Raw genomic sequence first — 8,790 nt, forward strand, 5'->3', positions numbered from 1 at the left:
GAAGGGATGTCAATGGATTTGCCTCAACCCTAACCCTAATTAGCTAGAAGTATCTTATACCTAGGGGTGTAAATGGATCATACTAATCCAGGATTTAATCCTATTCCATCAAATTTGGATCTTCTAGTTTGGATCTTCGGATAAGATCAAATAATAGGTTCCCATCATATATATGTGTGTGTTTTATTTATTTATTTATATTACATTTATATAAATATATTATATTATTTAATTTTTATAAAAAACATGTATATATATGATCAAATTAGTTGAAAAGATACTTGTATTTTTGTGTTTTATTTGTCTTTTAATAATTTATTTATTTATTTTTAAATTAAATCGAATCAAATCAGATTTGAATATTCAACGATCTCATTGGATTTGAATTCAAATCTATGTTTATAAGATCTAATATGATCAGATCTCCGCTTAACGATATTAGATCGAATTCGGATATACCTTGATTCAAATATGATATGATCAGTTTGCATCCCTACCTACACCTAATCCATTGACATTCGTATTTATTGCTCTACAAATACCAAGTCTCTTATTTGATGAACTATCGGGGGTGGAGCCAGGGGACCCATGGCCCCCCTATACCCTAGAAATCCATACTTTTGAAAGTCTATGTTCCTCTTCCCCACTTCCTACCCTAATGGTTGGCCCCTCTAAATGGTCAATCCGTATTTGTTCTCCCCCCAAATCCACTTTAGGTTTTGGCTCACTCCCTACAAGATCGGAGATGGGGTTAGGATTTCTAGCCCTAATAGGGTTTAGGGCAAGGAGGAGGTGGGGATTTGAGTTTGGGGTTGAGGATATCGTAAGCAAAACCCAGCCCTACCCCGCCCATTGCCATTCCTACCTATATATTAGGGTCAGGATGGGTTAGATACGCTAAAATTCCTACGAATTGCCATCCCTATGGGTAAGTTTGAATGCCTAATCCTACCTGAGCCCACACCCAAATGGTCCCATAAGTTTAAGTCCAATAAATAAATAACTTGGGTAAATCCAAATATCAAACGTTACTTGGGCCCACACTTCGAACTCAATCCTATGCTGCCATTATTTCAAGTCTGAAAAATAACTAATTAATAAGGGTAAGGTTCGATGTCCTACCTTACCTAAGTCTAGAATTGTAGTTGAAATGGACTTAGATTGGATGCAACAAAATTTTCATCCGATCTGATTATTAAGAGATTACATTCGAATTCGATCCAAAATCTGATTGGATTAAAGACTCAAATTCAAGTTCAAACCCTAATTGACTTGGATCTTATTCGAATTTAATTCGACTCTGCTATAAATTTTCTAAAATATCAAAAAAGTAAAAAAAATATTTATTTTCAACATTTATATATAATAAATTAATATAAATATAACATAATAAACTTATTATATAATATATATATACAATATAAGGAATATATTTTTACACTTCTAAATATATTTGTATAAAATTTATATATTAAAATTAATAAATATTATAATATAATTGAATTCAGATTTTAATCAGACCAGATGGGATCAAATTTGAATCCGATCCAATCTAATTGCATAAATACATCATCTGAACTTGAAATAATCGTTTCGAATGTTAGATCAGACCTTAGATTTTTGGGCATCATGTCTACCTGAGCCCATACTTGAAAATATTTAATTTATTACTTTCTAGTATGGGTAAGCTTGGATGCCTAACCCTCTCGGACCCACAGCCAGAGCCTCACTCTATCCTCGGCCTTGCTCCTGTCCACAATTAGAACCGGATCCTAATTTATTTCAAGTAAAAATAATAATTAAAATAACATTTGCCCGCACACATGAAGAAGGAAGAGAAAGGGAGGTTTAGAGAGTGAGATTTACAGAGGATGTGCGATTGCCGAGAGAGAACGAAGGAGAGGAGAATAAGAAAATAAAAACAAGAGAAGAGAGGAGAGTAATTAATTGATTCAACTGCTGTTTTGTGCCTCACATTAACATTTGTTTCTTTAAGTCTCTTGGGTTCAATTGAGTAGTCACTTGTTATACTTATTTTTCAACATTATTAGTACTTTCAATGGTTTTATTATTATCAAAACATAAAAGGTCAATATATACATAAAATACTATTTAAAATCTCTCTCTCTCTCTTACACACACGTTTTCAACAATATCCTTTCCTAAAATTTATCCTAAACTACCCCCCTCCCCCCACTTTCTCCTGAATCATCTCCAATTCATATTTATCTCCTAACTTATCTCTAATTTACTACATCATTTCTCTCCAAATTATCTCCAATTCCTATTTATCCTCTTTGCCACTATTTATCTATATCTATCTAAATAAAGTTTAAATTATAAAATTTCTCTACAAATTATCTCTAATACACTGTAAAATAATTATTAAAAACACAAAAAATAATAATTATAATAGTTTTAAAAATATTCATATTATTAATAATTTTATATTTTTACAAAATTCATCACAAAATTATGTACTAACAATATAAATTATGATTTTCCAGATTATTAAAATTAAATGTTAATCAAATAATAGAAATTTAACATTAAAAAATAAAATATTATTTCAATATTTCAATAACTTAATATCTTAAATAATATATATATATATATATATATATATATATATATATGTATATATTAAAACTGGTCTTTCCATGTAGCATAGCTCTCCTTGCATAAAATCCCCCATTCTAATTTTCTGTTTTTTTTTTTTAATTCCACATAATTACTCATTAAACCAATAAGGAAATCCCATATGCTTAACTATTTCTAACAACGGGGATTTTCTTTTCTAATGTTTAGCCAAGTGGCACCACTTTCCCCCACTTCATCCTAAATTGTCTCTAATTCCTATTTATCTCCTAAATTATCTCTAACTCCTATTTATCTCTTAAATTATCTCTAATTCAGTAGAGAGATTCTCTCCTAAACTATCTCTAATTCCTATTTATCGTTTCCCCGACTCTTTATCTACATCTATCTAAAGAAAGTTTCAATTAAAAAAAATTAGGACTATTTAAATGTTAAAACAAAATTATATACTAATTTTAAAATATTTATTCAAAACACAAAAAAATAATAAATTTAATAATATTCATATTATTAATAATTAAATATTTTTACAAAATTAATTATGAAATTATGTAGTAACAATATAAATTATAATTTTATGAATTATTCAATTTAAATGTTATTCAAATAATAATAATTTAACATTAGAAAATAAAAAATTATTCAAATATTTCAATAACTAAAAGGCATAAATAAAAAATTCAAATAATAACAATTTTTAAATAATTTACATACTATTTAAATATTCAAATAACAAGATATTTAACAAGACAACATTTTAAATAATTATAATTGAAATCATAATATTCATATTATGAAATAAATTTAAAAAAAATTCTTAAAAGTAGAAAAATAATTATAATAGAATTCATAATATTCATATTAATAATAATTTAATATTTTACAAAATTAATAACGGATTATGTAATAATAGTACAATTATAATTTTATGGATTATTAAATTCAATAAATAATTAATATTTTAAGAATTTAAATAACAATGTTATTTCAATAACTAAATAATATTGTAAATAATTAATTTCACTTATATCAATTAATAATTATTAGAATATAACTATCAACAAAATTATATTTATTAGTAATAATTTTACAATAATAGTGTATATTCATTATATAGTTATATATATTATAATTAATATTTATTTTTTTCAGTAATTAGTTATTGTTTTTTTATAAGTATGCTTTCAATAATTATTTATAAATCTATTTCTTATTTTGTTATTTAATATAAAATTACCAATAATTATTGGAGATTAAAAAACTATTATTTAACTTTTGAAATTTAATTTATTGCATTTATTGTATTTTTGTTATAGATTTAATTTTAGTAATTATATATTTTTTATAATTTATAGATTAATACTTATTAGAGATTAAACCGTTATTTTAGATTACACTATTTATTGACTAATTTAGTATATTTTCAGAATTTATTATATTTTTGTAATTATTATATTTTTATTATATATCTATTATATTTCATTATAAACTTATTTTCAATGATTTTGTACGTTTGCTTTAAATTTTCAATAATTATTGGAGATTCAACAATTGTTATTTATTAGAGATTATAGTATAAATTTAGTTGAAATTAGGAGCGTTCAATGATTGGCTTAGTTCAGTTGCAGGCTGTTTCGCCAACCAAATTGATTTGGTCAAGTTCATAATTTGTCACTTGAAACCGATTGACCATTAGTGACAACCCACCAACTTGGGTTGTATTGATTTGGGTCTATTTTTGGTTTAGTTTGTTTGTTCAAAAGATTTAAACTTAAAAATTAACTTAAAATCTCATAAATTATAATGATATTATTAAAAAATAAATTAAAAAAATTAAAATTAAATATATAAAATATTAATATATATTTATTAAACCAAAGCCGATATGAAATTCTAGAAAATCAACCAACTCGGTTTGAGTTTGATCGGATTGTTTATTAAAAAATTAAAATATAAAACAATTATATACTCTTATGTATTTCTATTGTTTAACTTTTGCTTAACAAAGTCCGTGCATTGCACGGGTCCTCGTCACCATGCCTCTCCTTGCTCCATTATCCCCACCCTGCATTCTTTTTGACTTTCTCTCCTCTCCCCTTACCACCACTCCCATTAAGCCATGTCACCACTCCAATTAAGCCATGCCCCACTCCGTAATCAATTCCTAAAATGCATCCCCTCCAATCTATATCCACTCTCCCTCATTTAAAATATTCATATTAATTAATAAATAGTTAATACGGTTAATATTTAATCCCACCCATATTCAAGGAGTATTAAATAGTGTTATTACCAAAAGTTAATAAATACAGTTAGTAAATTACCAAAAATTAAATATTCTTATTAGTACGGTTAGTAAATTACAAAAATTTAATAAATGTTGTTATTAATTAACTCATTAACAACATTTTATAGAAATTGAAAACTCTTTAACTAATTTCTATAAATTTGAGAATTATATTTAATAATTATCAAAAAGTATAAAATTTTAGTTATTGTTATTATTATAATTAATAACCAAATAAAAATGGGGGAACAAAATATTATAATGTTAAAAAATGAAATTATTAATTAATTTATATTGAAAAATAAAAGATAAATTAGTGTAATTTTGTTAGTAAACTACCAAATAAAAAATATATATTTAATAAAAATTAAAAAAAAAAACAATAAATCCCCATAGTTACACAAATGTAATAAAGTTTTCAAAAATTTTCATAAAACTACATTTTGTAAAATAACATTTTTGAAATTAAAAGATATAAAGTATTTAAAAGTTTATTTAAAATGCATTAAATAATTATTGAAAATTATTAGAATATTTTGCAAATTTTAGGAAATTTTATTACATTTGATAGATTTTGGAAAACCATTGAAAAATTATGTAATTTTCATTGCAAATTATTGAAAATTATTAAAGATAAATGACTATGAGAAATGGAAAACTATAATTTGAACAAATAATTACACAAGCTATTAAGATAAATTAGTATAATATTAGAAAAAGAAAATTATTGGTTAGTTTATATTATAAATTATAAGATAAATTAGTATAATTTGTAAGTAAACCATTTAAAAAGAAAATAAATTATTTAACACAAATTTAAATAAATTTCAATTAACTCTCATAATTACACAAGTACAATAAATTTTTCCAAAATTTTCATAAAATTACATTTTTGAATATTAAAGACAATTTAGTGTGCTTTTAGAAATTTACCATGTGGTTGATACTCAATATATCATTTTCATCATTTCTTTCATCAAATTGAATATGGGGTTTACGAGGGGGGACAGTGTTCTCAAAACTGGATCAAACCAGATGCTTAGATTGAAAAAATTGGGAATAGGACACTATTTCACCTCAAAACCGCTTTTTGTCCAAAAACCGTTTATTTGGTTAGCGAACTGCTGACCTAGGTGGTCGAACCGTCAACCCAGACAACAATTTTTGGCATGTTTTTTTTTTTTTTGTTTTTCTACTTTTTTATTTTTTTGTTAGAGGAGGTCATCTGTTCGGACCAAACAGTCAGACTGTTCGACCCCAAAACTATTCTCTATCCGGTCCAATTTTGAAAACCTTGGACGGGGAGTGGGTGCCTTGCCTTGAGCTTGGCTTGGTGTGCGGCATGGCCTGGCCTAAGGTCTGGCCCATGGATTAGCCCGACCCATGGCACGACACTGGCCCCTGTGGGCTCGAGCCGTGGGCCGTGGCGAATTGACCCCCTAAATTATCCTAGAGGAGGGAGGCATGGCTCGTGAAGCGTGGGCTAGCATGACATGACTCGCACTTTGTGTGGGCCACATGCGGGTCGTGTCGTGTCGACCCAGCACGACCCCGATTCACACCTCTACTTGAGCCTGCCTAGTAATGGGGACGGGGTAGGGAAATTTGAGGATTCTCTATCCTTGATGAGAAGTGTGGTGCCTTGCCCCAAAACTCGCCCGACATTGAGTGGTTACCTTGCCCTGAACCCGCGTGACACGAGGGATGGGACGAGGATGGGATAGTGTCTCGAGTATGGGGTAGGGAAAGGGATGGGATGCCTTGCCTTGAACCCACCCCATTATCATAATTATTTGTATTTATTTAAAGTTAATTAAAATTTCATTTAAAAATAATAAAAAGAATAAGAATTATTAAAATTATTAATAAAACTAAATTTATTAAAAAATATTTATATATATGCAATTAACAATTATTATTTTTTATAAATTAATATTAAATAAAAAAATAAAATTATTAAACCTTTCAAAATTTTCCGTACATCGCACGGGTCCGTGGTAGGTGCAAATGCGGAGCACTCTACTAAATAGAGCCCTGAATTCGTGGTGGGAGCTTGAAAACCCTTCGTAGCCATCATGAGCCTAAGAGTGCCAAAACTGGTAAATTAATTCAGTGGCATTCCCGTACTGATGATGGCAGGTGCATGGTTGCTGGGGTTGACAGGGACCATTGTGGTAGAATTGTTGATTTCAAGGGATACTACGCCCTTGGATCTTCTTCGCGTGGGTAGGCTGGGAGGCTCGCTGGCAGTAAATGTCTTGGAGCATCCGATTATTATAGAGCGAGAGGGAGATCCTAAGTTGGCCTCGTGTCTTAACAGGCTCCATAGAATTTTAGTAACATCATCCACGACTGTGACTGTTTGTTTAGAAGTCAAGAAAAAGTTTGAGAGAGGCATTCGGTACAGACATATCTTCAGAAGCGGTGGATTGGATTGTTGGTGCGGCGAATTTAATTCTTCTCCAAATACTAGTTTGAATTTTGATTTGTGTAAGCCCTTGGGAATTAGAGTTTATTTGCGGTATTGACCTTTAGGCTAATGTTCGGTTTGAAGGAAAATATAAGTAAATATATACATGGTCTGTAAAAATTTCTCTACTTTTTCCTTCAAACCAAACACAACCTTAGAGACCAAATTTGTGTAGCCCCTCTAGCTTTATGAAAAAAAAAAATTAATAAAAGGTACAGAAATTCAAAGATAATGAAGAACACTTGTAGGAAAAAACAGCACCACCGCGGAATAATGATAAATTTGATCAATTAATGATGGTAGATATTTAGCTTGGGAATTGGGATGCGAACCTACAAATTGGTATAGGGAAGCAAACATTCCAGTAATACTGTTGCCCAAACCTATATAACCACGCCCAACATTTAATGGACGCGTTTAAGTTTATACTATAAATGATAATTTTCTTTATTCTTTTCTTGCCATGAATATGCATTATTAATTTTTCTAAAGAAATGCAAAATGTGGGTCCGTTTGGTTTGCAGAAATAAGGGTTTGGAATCGAAATCAGAATGGATAATTCTGATTCCAACTGTTTGGTTGAATAGAATTGGAATTCTATTTTCATTCCTGTTGGAATGGCATTCTCCCATTTCATGGAATAGCCATTTCCTGCTCCTCCCTCGGGAATGAAATCCCATTCTTACTGATTTTAATTCCCATTCTCATTCATGTCTGAACCAAACATACTTTGGGAATGGATAATTCCGATTCCAATTCCGGAAGATTTCATTTCCGATTCTTTCCGACTACGAACCAAATGGACCCTAAAATTGCTTAGGGTCCGTTTGATTCACAGTTGAAATCGGAATCGAAATCCTCCGAAGTCAGAACGGAATGGTCCATTCCTATAATCTTTTTGGTTCAAACAGAAATGAGAATAGGAATTGAAAATCAGTAGGAAGAGGATTTCATTCCCAAGGGAAGGGCAGGGAAGGGCCATTCCAACCATGGTTTTCAAAACTAGACTGGACTGGACGGTCGGATCGGAAAAACCAGGAACCGATTAGGTGATCGGTTTCAGTTTTCCCAAAACTGGAAATTTGCCCAAAACCGTTGGTTTTGGTTAATAAACCGCTGACCTGGACAATTAACCGTTTGAACAGTTTTGACCCTTTTTATTTATTTTTATCAAAACAGGCCGACCATTCTGTATTCATATTCGGATCGTTTTTAAAAACCATGATTCCAGCATGAATAAATAAGATTCCATCAAACCAAATAGTTGAAATCATAATAATCCATTCCAATTCCGATTCGAGACCCATTCTAGTATGGCTTACAATACGTGCCTCTTTACACCATATATGACATTCTTGTATGCAGTACAAGAAAAAAAAAAATTAGGAAATATATTATTAGCATTGCTTTATTGCTCAGATCTAATAGAAGATGT

The sequence above is a fragment of the Nelumbo lutea genome, chromosome 3 (genome assembly GCF_056320005.1).
Source record: "Nelumbo lutea isolate HS-2025 chromosome 3, American lotus-T2T, whole genome shotgun sequence".
Classification (NCBI taxonomy): domain Eukaryota; kingdom Viridiplantae; phylum Streptophyta; class Magnoliopsida; order Proteales; family Nelumbonaceae; genus Nelumbo; species Nelumbo lutea.